This window comes from Trichomycterus rosablanca, chromosome 10, assembly GCF_030014385.1.
Source record: "Trichomycterus rosablanca isolate fTriRos1 chromosome 10, fTriRos1.hap1, whole genome shotgun sequence".
In the NCBI taxonomy this organism is placed as follows: domain Eukaryota; kingdom Metazoa; phylum Chordata; class Actinopteri; order Siluriformes; family Trichomycteridae; genus Trichomycterus; species Trichomycterus rosablanca.
Window position 1 is genome coordinate 2,512,256 of NC_085997.1, and position 13,343 is coordinate 2,525,598.

A 13,343-nucleotide genomic window follows, 5' to 3' on the forward strand; every position below is an offset into this window, starting at 1 on the left:
GGTCCCTCTCACGTCCACAAGCCCATCAAAAGTTCTCAGACTTTCTGAGAGCCTGAATGCAAACCAGAGAGCCTGGAGGACCTTGTGAAGGATAGAAAGAGAGAGAGAGAAAGAGAGAGGGAGGGATCGCAGGAAGGAGGGAGAAGAATTTCGGAGAGAGGAGGCTTCAGAAATGAAAGAGGAGACACCAGTAACACTAAAGTGTTCATGTGTCCATACTTAGAGGTGGAAAAGGCTGCAAGAGTTTTGGAAAAAGTTAGAAAGAGGTGATGTTTTCTTAGACAGAACGTACAGGGACACAGAATTAAAAACAGGAGGATTAAAGAGGAGACAGAAAGATCCAGCTGTGTGATAAAGTATTCACACCCTTTCTGAATCCGTCATATATACGTGTACAGGTGTATTGTACAATGAAAGTTGTTTTCTGCACATCAGAGCTTGTTCGGAAGCTGGGGTCAGAGTGCAGGGTCAGTTATTGTACGACACCCCTGGTCGAGGTCGGCGGGATTTGAACCCACAGTCTTCTGATTGATAGCCCAAAGCTTTATCTGCTATTTCTTAGCAGATGCTTTTATTTTAAGTGACTTACAATTCCGACTGAATACAATTTGAGCAACAAGTCATTAACGGACTTGCTCGGGGGTCCAATAGTGGCAACCTGACTGTGATAAAAACCTTCTGATTACTTGTCCAGTATCTTATTCCAAAAACATCCTATTCCAAAAAAACATGGGCGTTTATATTTGACCCCCTGACCCTTTTGCTGCCGCTTCTCGAGGCTGGTGTCCACCCTACTGGGAAGGCTTTCCACAAGAGTCTGAAGTGTGTGTGAGAATTTGCACCCATTAAGTCAAATGAGCACTTCTTCCAAGTGTCCAGTGAGTTTGAGGTCAGGGCTTGGTGCAGGCTACTGGAGATTACATTATGGTAAATTACACTAGTCCACTTCCACTGGGATCCAGGGTTTGAATCCGGTCAGGCGTCTACATGCAAATATGATTGGCTATGTCTAAGGATGGAGGGGCAAGACCCTGTGAATGACTGGCGTATAGTCCAAGGTGTGTTACTGCATTTCGCCCAGTGATTGTGAGGAAACCAGACCCACCACGACCCTGATCGGGATTGTAAAGAGTTGTGTAGAGTTATCGTATGTTAAATTTGCTTTTTATTTAATTTGCAGTTTTATCAACGGCTTTATCCTGGTCAGATTTGTGGCGGGTCTGGACATATTCTGTGTATGGACGCCAGGCTGACCGACAGCACTGCTGAGATTCCAACCAGGATCTAGTGCAACGTTTTCCAACCTGTTTTGCACCACGGACCGGTTCCATATAAGATATAATTTCACAGACCGGCGAAGACGGGGGGGGGGGGGGGGGGGATTTAATAATGTTGCTCACAAACGATGTAAAATGAGCTTTTTTCACTGCAACCAGACACTGCTCCCACCTAGGGGTGACTATAAAACAATAACACCTGAAATAACGATCTCTAATTATGTATTTTTTCTGTGTGGCCTGGTAATAAATAGCCCTGGTCCACGGCCCGGTGGTTGGGGACCACTGATCTGGTGTAATAAAATGCTGCACCACCCAAACACCCAGAAATTGGTTTAAATATTTGACACTAGGTTATCTGTACATACACGATAAGCACAGAGATGGAGTGAGCACAGCAGCTGCTGTTAATAAAGACTACGTATAAAACGATGTGATAAATTCCCACACTGATAAACATTCTGACTTCAGTAAATCACCGTAGCTGCTTCCATCTTCGACTGGTCCAACTGGTCTTCAAGCACATGTGATGCAAGCCAGACGTGAAACCCTGGGAAGATCGATACGGTGAGGAATGGGTCGGGACCTTGTACGATTCCCAGGTCATTTCTGAGTAGATTTATGCATGAAAATTGAGGAAACACAAGCTGATAGATTTTAGGATGGATTTAAACAGCTAACAGTATGTAAAGTAATAAAAGAGGAGAAATGTTTGGGAAATTAGAGTGAACTGACGGGATTAGATCAGCACCGGAGAATTTCCAAAGTCTGCAACAGTTCGGTTCAGTACCTCAGAGTTTATCTATAGAGCTAAGCCTTCTCAGGTGGGTACTGGAAAGTAGGGCAACCCACGACAGATCCAGTTCTTGTGCAACACCGTTAGTTCTGGTACAAAATAAAAACGACTTCTTGATCGGTGGGTAGCACTGTCACCTCACAGCAAGAAGGACCTGGGTTCGATCCCCAGTTCTGTGTGGAGTTTGCATGTTCTCCCCGTGTCTGCGTGGGTTTCCTCCGGGTGCTCCGGTTTCCTCCCACAGTCCAAAAACATGCAGTCAGGTTAATTGGAGACACTGAATTGCCCTATAGGTGAATGGGTGAGTGTATGTGTGTGTGTGTGTGTGTGTGTGTGTCTGCCCTGCGATGGACTGGCGCCCCGTCCAGGGTGTTACTGTGTGCCTTGGGCCCATTGAAAAGCTGGGATAGGCTCCAGCACCCCCTGCGTGTAAGTGAGTGGGTGTGGTCAGCCTAGGACTGTGACCTTGCAATTTAAGAATACATTCTGGGTGGCACAGCACGATATTCCACTAGCGCACCGCTCTCAGAGTCCCAGCTCTGCGGCCGGTCGGCTGGGTGCCCCCTAGCGGGCACAATCAGCAGCCCTTGCAGCAGACAAAATTGGCCACTAGTCTGCTGGGTGGGAAAAGAACGGACTAAAAAGGAGGTTTTAGAGCTCCATTTGCAACCCACAACCCTCAGGACCAAATGCTTTGGGCTCCTTTTTATTTATTAAAAAAATGCTTTTCCTCTTTAAGAACATCTGTATGGCTGACACAATGGCCTTCATAGCCAGCTTTGATGAATAATCACCATCGTATGCGTGTGCATATGCATAACAACTTCCACTCTTCACTGAAACAGATTTACAAGCGTAAACGTGCATATTTCACTTCAACGGCTGCCAAAAGCAAAATAAAAAAATAAATAAAACTGATGTTCAAAGGGTTCGGGTTCAAATTCATTCTGATTAATTCTGGTTGGCAAAACACATCAACGTTATCGGCTGATCTAGCACAACAAAAGTTCCACATTAAACTTTTATACATCGAATCAAAAATGCTCCTCAGACACATCTGGGCTGAGATGAAACCAAACGTGGTTTGGTTCGCGTCAGTGATTCTCCCTGAAGATTCGTGCATCTGACCTGCCTGAACACGGAGGCAATTTACACATTAGAAGAGTAGCAAGGTAGAACAGTGTGTGTGTGTGTGTGTGTGTGTGTGTGTGTGTGTGTGTGTGGTGTCAGAACATAACACATCAATTACTGCCAAAGAGTCGGTTCAACTGCCAACTCAACATGAAGTTGCAGAAGCAGAGCCAGCGGGGTGGGCATGGGTGGCACTGAGATTTCTGCCTAAAATAGCCAATTAGCTAACTCGTATCCAAAGCGACTCACAACTGACCAAGGCTCCTCTTGCCCAGATGCCCAACTGCCCTGTATCTCTACAATCAGTACAATATAATGTACTCACTCACTTTCTTAACCACTTATCCAATTAGGGTTGTGGGTGGGGGGTGCTGGAGCCTATCCCTGCTTTTCAATGGGCGCAGGGCACACAGTAACACCCTGGACGGGGTGCCAGTTCATCGCAGGGCAGACAAACACACACACACACACACACACACACATTCACCTACAGGGCAATTCAGCATCTCCAATTAACCTGACTGCATGTTTTTGGACTGTGGGAGGAAACCGGAGCTCCCGGAGGAAACCCACACAAACACTGGGGAGAACATGCACATGAACTCTACACAGAAAGGACCCGGACCGCCCCGCCTGGGGATCGAACCCAGGACCTTCTTGCTGTGAGGCGACAGTGCTCAATATAATGTATTTATTTATAATTGTATCTATCTAGAGTCTATTGGAGATCTTACATGGCAGAGCATCAATGGAGAATTTCGCTCAGTTGAACCTGGACGTTAGAGCTCCGAACCTCAGCACTGTTCATCTCCAAAGTCCAAAACCGTCAGTGTAGAGTCTAGCAAACATAAATCTTTCCACAAACAAACAGGAATGTGTTTTATTGCAGAGCTGTGCATGTGTGCATGTGAAATCAGTCTTTCAGAAGTCCAAAATCCCCCAGAGATTCGCCTTTGAACGTCCTCACATTCATAATCTGCACGACAGACCCCGGCGTGTTCCTGTTTAACACACTGAACATGTATTGAAAGCTAATTCGGTCTGAAGATTGATGAAAGCCATGAAGTTTAGGGTTCAGACCAGAGAGCGAGGTTCACGCAGGAATGCGCTCGGACGTGTGTGTCTGATTAGACGGAGATTTTTAAAGAGGAGCGCGTATACGAGTTGTATTAAGGACCTTCGCGTTATCTCAGAGAGTGACGAGCATCAAGAGCACCTGACTGACTGTCAGACTGGATCATCATGATTTAATACCAGTGAGATCACAGATTTAAGGTACAGGTGCCCGACTGCCGAGCAAATACGTCACTGTGCAGCTTTAAAAGGATTTTGGATCTCATTCCTCTTCCATACGCTCACTTGATGTCTGATACAGTCAGTTATAGAATAACCAGCTCCCTCAGAGAAGCCAGCGCTGGGTAAGTAGGTACTGTAAATTCGGTATAAACACTGACAGATTTACTCACCCACAGCTAGAAGTAATCTACAGCAACCAGTCCACCTTCTGCATGCTCAGTACAGTGCTTACGAGTGCTTAATTTAGAGCTGCCAATACATCTACTGACCAGTTTTTGGGGCTGTATATGGACTGGCATGGATTGACTGGAGGACAGTAACTAGAGACAGGAGTCAAACCCAGGTCCTCAGAATCTTGGGTTTGTGCGGCACCCACACACCCAGGGTTCAAATCCCCAGTGGTGCTATTGGCAGGTCAGACGTCCGCATACAGACAGGATTGGACCCAATGGTTCTTTAATGGTTCTTTAATGTTTCTTCAATGGTTCTTCAATGGTCAGGACCACCACAGAGCAGGTATTATTTGAGTGGTGGGTGATTCTCAGCACTGCAGTGTGTTGTGCTGGTATGAGTGTATCAGACACAGCAATTCTGAGGGAGTTTTTAAACACCTCACTGTGACTGCTGGACTGAGAATAGTCCAACAACCAAAAATTTCCAGCCAACAGCGCCCCGTGGGCAGTGTTCTGTGACCACTGATGAAGGTCTAGAAGATGACCGACTCAAACAGCAGCGATAGATGAGCGATCGTCTCTGACTTTACATCTACAAGGTGGACCAACTAGGTAGGAGTGTCTAATAGAGTGGACAGTGAGTGGACACGGTGTTTAAAAACTCCAGCAGAGCTGCTGTGTCTGATCCACTCATACCAGCACAACACACACTAACACACCACCACCATGTCAGTGTCACTGCAGTGCTGAGAATCATCCACCACCTAAATAATACCTGCTCTGTGGGGGTCCTGACCATTGAAGAACAGTGGCCCAACAGTGCAAACTCGTCAACCAGTCCAGTACCTTACCCACCAGGCTACCCTTGAGTGTGTGGCTTGGAAGTGTTGTGGATGTTCAGGTCTGATATCAGAGTGATGCTTCATGCTTACATGTTACATACTGACTCGATTCTTTCATTCTCAGTCACGCTGAGTTCAGAATAACTTCTGTAATCATTCAGAATTTCTCTCGTCGTCGTGCCCAAATCGATCAACATCGCTCGACAAGTTGAAGCTGGCAGATTCTGTGAAATGCCGACCAAAGCAAAGACTCTGGGTTTTCTTACATTTTTTTTTATGAACTTTAGCCCATCTTTGCTTGTAAACAACTAAGCGTTTTACATCAAGAATCATCAACATCAATAAAATCACTTGTTTTAAATATTTCTTGGTGCATTTCTCACTATTTCTGGTCCTAATTTGCCTTAATTTCTCAACTTTTATTGAATATGTTGCAGGCATCAATGCATCAGATTTCAAATCAGCAGCCCACTCAGGTGGCACAGCGGTAAAACAGGCTAACACACCAGAGCTGATAGTTCGAACTCGTTGAAATGCCATCCGGCTGGGACGAGGCGGCTATATGAACAATGTTGTTCATACAGGGAGGGAAGCCGGATAGGGACTCCGGCTGGCTGATTGATGGCGCCCGCAATAACGCGAGGAATAATGAGGAATAATGCGTCAATCAGGGTGTGGCTCTCCATGCACAAGGCTGATCCACATATGAACTCACCTCACGCAGGTGAAAAGATGCAGTCGGTACTGCTCACGTGTCAGTTTGCGGGGCGGGGGTCAGCACCAGTAAAGAGGAAGAATAATGCAATTGGGTAAAAGATCAGGGGGAAAAGGGGAGAAAAAAATCAGCAAAACTCAGTTACAAGCCCCTGCTTTCTGTTTTGTTTGTATTGACTTCTGCTCCAACTGTTTGAAATGGGGTTTTATTATTCAGCTGAGGAGAGAAACGGGGTAAGCAAGGCCGAAGGAAAGATAAAAACATTCCTGCGTACAGCTGAATAAATGCATCCACCTGGTTCGTATCACAGGGACCGGACCAGATGAGGCATAAAATGTCTTTTTATTTCTGACGGTGCATCCTGCAGCAGGGGTAATGAGCGTCCTTATATCTGTAAAAGTGCTTTCGCATCTGCTCGAAGTCATGAAATCGAAGAGGAGACGAGCAGTGACGAGCAGGACTGCGATCATTTAATTTTGTACGACATAAAAGAATTATCTGGAGACTTCTCTTATATAAATGGATTCCTTCAGGCCATTAGGGGTGCTTTCATTGTTTAGGTATTTATCAGTGGATACAGAATGTTCAAATGTACAATTAAACAGTTAGGCTGCGTCCATTTGGACATTTTTGGCTCCTTGTTTATGGTGGGTGAATTTATTTTACCCCACATCACTAGAAAACTAATGCTACAAACCACACGACATGCTAAATAGTATCGAATAGAGTAATGACGCCAATGGTGTATGAATTTGCCAAGTATTTATTACAGAATAGTGTGATTTGGGACACAGCCATAGATATTTGTAAGCTAACAGCTTTCCTGTATACTGGATATAAGCATTATAAATAACATGATTTACATTTTTGGCATTTAGCAGACGTCTTTATCCAAAGCAACTTACAGCACTGTGACAGTCTGAGCAATTAAGGGTCAAGGGCCTCCCTCAGACACGGCCGGACAGCTTGGTGGCCTGGGTTTTAGTTTTAGTGGCGGCCACCCAGTCATCTTTAATCAGCAAATCAGCTCATCATCATGGGCAGTTGTAGCATGGTGGTTAAGGTACTGGACTAGTAATCAGTTTAAGCCTCACCACTGCCAGGTTGCTGCTGTTGGGCCTCAAACCAGTGACTTTCTGATTACTAGTCCAGTACCTTAACCACTAGGCTACAACTGCCCATGATGATGAGCTGATTTGCTGATTAAAGATTTCTAGGTGCTTGGGTGGACGCCACTTAAACTCAATCCCAGGTCACCAAGCTGTTCGGGCGCTCTACCCAAAATAACAAGTCTCTAAACAGTTGGCTGTGTCTGAGGGAGGGAAGGCTGGATGAAGTATTGGTTCATTACCAGTGCAGCAGTGAATCTGACACAATTTCTGGTCCTTCTTGGACAGCATGGATAGCTCAGGTAGCTCAGCGATTAGGGCACTGGACTAGTACTCAGGAGGTCAATAGTTCAAGCGCTCCCACCAGCAGCTACTGTGGCTCTTAACCATCAATTCCTCACATTGTATTTGGTCACATTTTGGATAAAAGGGCAGCAGGGTGGCTCGTGGGTAGCACTGTCGCCTCACAGCAAGAAAGTCCTGGGTTCGATTCCCCGGTGGAGCGGTCCGGGTCCCTGTGTCTGTGTGGGTTTCCTCCGGGAGATCCGGTTTCCTCCCACAGTCCAAAAACATGCAAGTGAGTGACTATAATTTTAGATAGAATCAAGTCAAAGCTGTAGAGGAAAAATTGACGTTACTTCTGGATTGGGCTGTTTTGGATGAGCTGACAGGAGGAAACTTCCTGAAATGCATGAAGTAGAAGCATTGAAAGGAACCATGTTCATCTGGGCAACACTTGATGGTGAGGGTAAGTTCTTGGTCCCACCAAGCAGCCACTGTTGGTCCTCTTGCCTTGGTTACACCAGGGGCCGGTATGATGACCCACACTCTTATTGAGCTTCCATTTATACACATTGTTCCTCTTTGCTGGTGCTGCTGATCCATGATTGACCCTCATGATCATGATTTTCAGTTTTTGTTACTGAGATTCAGGTCTGGCAATTTTGACCTGTGCTGAACTTCTTCACAGACGGGCTGGAGTTGCTCCCCTAAAGCTGAAATCAGATCTGTCTGATTAGATGAAGGTGGGAATTAAATATTTCAAAACCTTTTGTTCAGGTCAAGCGCTAAAATGTGAAATTTAATTAAAAAAACCTCAAGTGCGTGAGCGTTTTCATTCCTTCAGGCTGAGCGAGGTTCTCCGGTACGGTGCAGCTTCACTCCAGACTGTTTTGTCTCCGTGCAATGATGGAAATATCAGTCGCTTCATCCAACCTGGTATTGAATCATCGCGAGCGTAGATTTTTCACTATTATTCTGATGGTATTTTGACACTTGGCGCTGGAATATTGCACCAGACGGTTTCCAGAGACGTCCAAAGAAAATAAAAAGCAGAGGTAGAAGCAAATTTGGAAAACTGTGAAAGAGAGAGAGAGAGAGAGAGAGAGAGAGAGAGAGAGAGAGAGAGAGAGTTCTGGGGAAGGATGGTGAATTATAATAATAATAATAAAAAACGTTTTTTGTGTTTTTACTCTTCGGTTTGGTCTGTGTTTGGTGTGTTACTGCAGATCATCCATCACAACGTAGAGAGAAATCACCTCTGGAAATGCTAGATGTGCTGACAGACTGATTAAAGTGCCGTTACTAATCCTGCAGAGAATTCGAGAAATACACACAGCTGACAGTAATGGAGCATTAAAAATAATAAAGGTTATATTTTAGTATTTTTGGAACTGGTTCTGCATAATGGTGATACCAGTGAAGTCAGAACTCTTCAGTGTTCACAATTTGAGCTATTTTATCATTTTGTTGTTTGATTTCTGAAAATCTGCTGTATTAGAAATACACAACATGGACAAAAGTATTGGGACACCACTTCTTATTATTAAATGTATGTGTTTCATCCACAACCAATGTTATAAATCAGTTATATGAAGGCAATTATACAATTTTTAGAAAAGGCCATTTCCTGTTCCAGCATGGCTAACTCACTACCATCCAGAGTTCAATTCCCCGGTAGCGTAATCGGCCAGACGATGGACATTAAATTTCACATTTTAGAGCTTACCACCTTCATCCCACCTTCAGATCTCGATTTCAGCTTTAGGGGAGCAATTTCAGCCCGTCTGTGAAGAAGTTCAGCAAAGATCAACTGTTCCAGCATGACTAACCCACTACCATCCAGGGTTTAGCGTCATTGGCCAGTCGATGGCCATTAAATTTCACATTTTAGCGCTTGACCTGAACAAAAGGCTTTCAAATATTTAATTACCCACCTTCATCCCACCGTCAGATCTCGATTTCAGCTTTAGGGGAGTAACCAGCTACCATCCAGGGTTCAATTCCTCGGTCGTGACATCGGCCATTCGGGCGTCTACATACAGACGACTGGCTAGGTGGGATGGCCAAGGCTGTAACTGCCCAGCGTCCAGTGATTCCAAGAAAGCCAGACCCACCACAAATCGAACCAAGATGTATTGACCAGGATGGAGATGCTATTTTTTATTTACCATAGTATGTCCAGCTAAATAGTAACGACCTAGCAACTGTGATCCTGTCCCCAAACAGGCAAAATTACAAGATGGTCAAACAGAACAACACAATCCGTACTGCTAATTATGGTGGAGGATCTGTGAGGATTTGGGATTGTTCACACATGACACATGGACTCCTTAAAGTACCAGGAGATTTTCCATAAACCACGACACTACACCAGATAATCACAACCGATCCATATTTAAAAGTGATTGTTTTATTATTTGTCACACTTCCATAAGAGCTTCATTGATGTATAAGGTCTGGACTGCAGGCAAATCAGTCTAGCAGCTGTTGTAACACTTGGAACATGGATTGGCGTCATTATGTTGATATGACCATCAGATCCTGGTTCGAGGGCTCAACAGTGGCAGCTTGGCAGAACCAGGATTCAAACCTTTAACTTGCAAATTGATAGTTCAGAGCTCTATCTGAACCTTTCGGTTATTTTAGCAACTGAAGAGAGTGATCGATCTAAAATTCTTGTAATCACTCATTGAGGAATGTTGTTATTGATCTGTTATCGGTTATTACAGGTCGAATAACCTAATAAGTATTCAGAATAAATATTTATAATTATTATAAAAAAGTGGATCAGGTAAAACTAATGTCTTGCATTGTTTTGCTGCATGTCCCAACTATTTTTGGAACTCAGGTTTGCACTTTTATTTTACTTTTCTACCTACCAGTTCACCTGACCTTGGGCCACCACACAGAAAATTGTTGTGCTGGAGAACAGCTGGCTCGGGCGTGTTCTACACCTGTATTTACAGACGCAAACTACCACCCACGGTACTCCGTGCTAACCGGTGTTTTTGACGGTTAGCATTAAGGAGGTAAGAGTTAGCATTAGGGAGGCGCACCAGGTCTTTCCTGCCGAAACGCCTGACAGCTAACGTCAGAAATTCAGCACATAATGCGAGCGGCCGTGAGCTTTGTTGTGCTGGTACAGAGGTGTCGGAGAGGAACGCCGCCGAGTCCTAATTAAAACTCGGGCTTTGCAGAGCAATTAGACTGGAATCGTGACGAACGCCTACGCGGTGAAGCTGAGGACGTTTCTCTCAGTCCTCAAGGATTAAACAGAGCAAATCATCCACTCACACACTTCGTCCACTGAGTCTGAGCTAATTGGCTAAAATTGTTGGATTTAGGTATTTACTGTGCTGTGCATAACTCCAGCTCCAGTCCTGATTCCTATAGTTCCTGTAGTTCAGATCCCAAACCGTGACATTACATAAAAAACCTAAATAAATAAATGAATGAACGATTCTTTCTGGCTGCTTTTATTAGGGGAGCCAAAGTGGAGTATTCGTGAGCCCTGGATTCTAAACCCCAAATATTAAAGAATATATAATTAATGAATGAACGATTCTAAAAAATATATAATATTGCCCAGGTGGCGCAGCGGGATATTCCGCTAGAACACCGGCACCGGGATTCTAAACTCCTCGGTTCGAAACTCGGCGTTGCCACCGGTCGGCTGGGCGCCATCTAGCGGGCATAATTGGCAGTGCCTGCCAGGAGGGATGACCGGACTATGTGGGTGGGGTCTTCAAACGCTGTGTAAGGACCCTGATTTGCTGATAGAGGCGCCTGTGCAGAGTGCATGGGTGGAAAAGGGTTCCGTTAAGGGCTGCGTGCGGGTCGGAGGCGTGAGCAGCAATATACCCACCTCGACTGCAAAAAATCGGGGATCCCCCCAGCAGCGGAAGACAAACTGACTACACTAAACTGAGAGAAAATGAGAGAAAAACGCATAAAATAGTCCAGCTGATAATACAGTCGACCTCACCAGTGCAGGCATGAGCAGAATTTGAGCGGCCCAGTTTCTCTTCAGCTGGGTTTCTTCTCATTTCCTTCCCAGGTTTTACGGCACAGGAAATCAGTCTGGAGTGAAATGAGAGAGACGTTCAGCCAGACTTTCTGTTCATGTAAAGAGCTTTTTTAAAACTCCAGTAAGCCTTCAGTGTGTGATGGATTTTTGTGCATTTTCTCCAATTCCCTTCTGCACCCTTACTGCCTGAGGAAGGGTCACAGGGTAGGGTACAACTCCACCAACACGTGAGAAGCTGTTGAGCAGCAGATTCGGACAATGACAGTTCGAGTCTCTGCAGCAGCTAGGAAATGATTCTTCTTCCAGTCCTCCCTCCCTCAGACACGCCCAGCTGAGTCTGTAGAGCACCCGACCAAACTTCTGGACGTTTTCAGGACCTCGTTCCAAACAGCTTCCTTCGTGCGATATCATATTTTGTTTATTACTGTGAGGTGAAAAGGAAAGAAATATCCATGATAAATATATTGAGGAACGTTATGAATTCATCTGCGAAATGAGGACCTGCATTCCTGTGTGGGGTCATTTGTGCGTGACTCTTTTAAATTCCAGCTATGGTATTAGCATTGTGTAGGCTAACAAGCAGCATGGCAAAACAGGGCCAATAAAATCATCAGGAAAAGCTGTAATGGAAATCCAATCCAATCCTAATCTGATCCTAAATGAGAAAGATGGAAGTTTAGTAAAGTCTCACCATCATTTAATTTTTAATATCCGTATAAAAACTGGCAGAACAAACAGTTGGCATCGCATTGAGCGCTTTAACAGCGGGTCAGAGAAGTGATTTTCCAGACCTGGACGGAGGAAATATGCAGACACTAGCATGCACAATATGTCTAAAAGTATGTAGACACCTGGCAATGTACATGCCAAACAAGATTATTTAAATACAGTTTATTTCTACCCAAGTGTATAGACTCAAAGTGGCTCACAGAAAAAAGGTCCTGCGTTCGATCCTGTCCTTTCTGTGTGCAGAGTTTGCATGTTCTCCCCGTGTCTGTGTGGGTTTCCTTTGGGAGCTTCGGTTTCCTCCCACAGTCCAAAAACATGCAGCCAGGTTGATTGGAGACACTGAATTGACCTGTAGGTGAATGTGTGTGTGTGTGTGTGTGTTGACTGGCGCCCAGGGTGTTACTGTGTGCCTTGCGCCCGTTGAAAAGCTGGGATAGGCTCCAGCCCCCGTGACCATGATTGGATAAGCAGTTAAGAAAGTGAGTGAGGTGTTCGATTTTAGGTGTGATTCCGCCCCCTAGTGGAAAACTAGTCAAATTACAGCAACAAAACACACACCCGCAAGTCTACACACTCACTGTAAAGATCACATAAAAGGTGTCCAAATACTTTTGGCCATATAGTGAACGCTGCTGGGTGGTACCATGTCCAGCCACTGTGCCCCCCCTTAATTTAACACACAGGAGTTTCCTGTCTGTCCCAAACCTGAAGTAAGTCACATTTTCGGCATTTACATTTTCAGTATTTAGCAGACACTTTTATCCAGTGACATACAGTACTGTGACAAAATACTGTCTAAGCAATTGAGGGTTTAGGGCCTTGCTTAAGGGCCCAACAGTGGCAACCTGGCATTTGTGAGGCTTGAACCAGCGACCTTTCTATTACTAGTCCAGTACCTTAACCGCTAGGCTACAACTGCCCATAACTACAAAATGCAAAGAAATCTGAGACAAAATTGTTTGATCC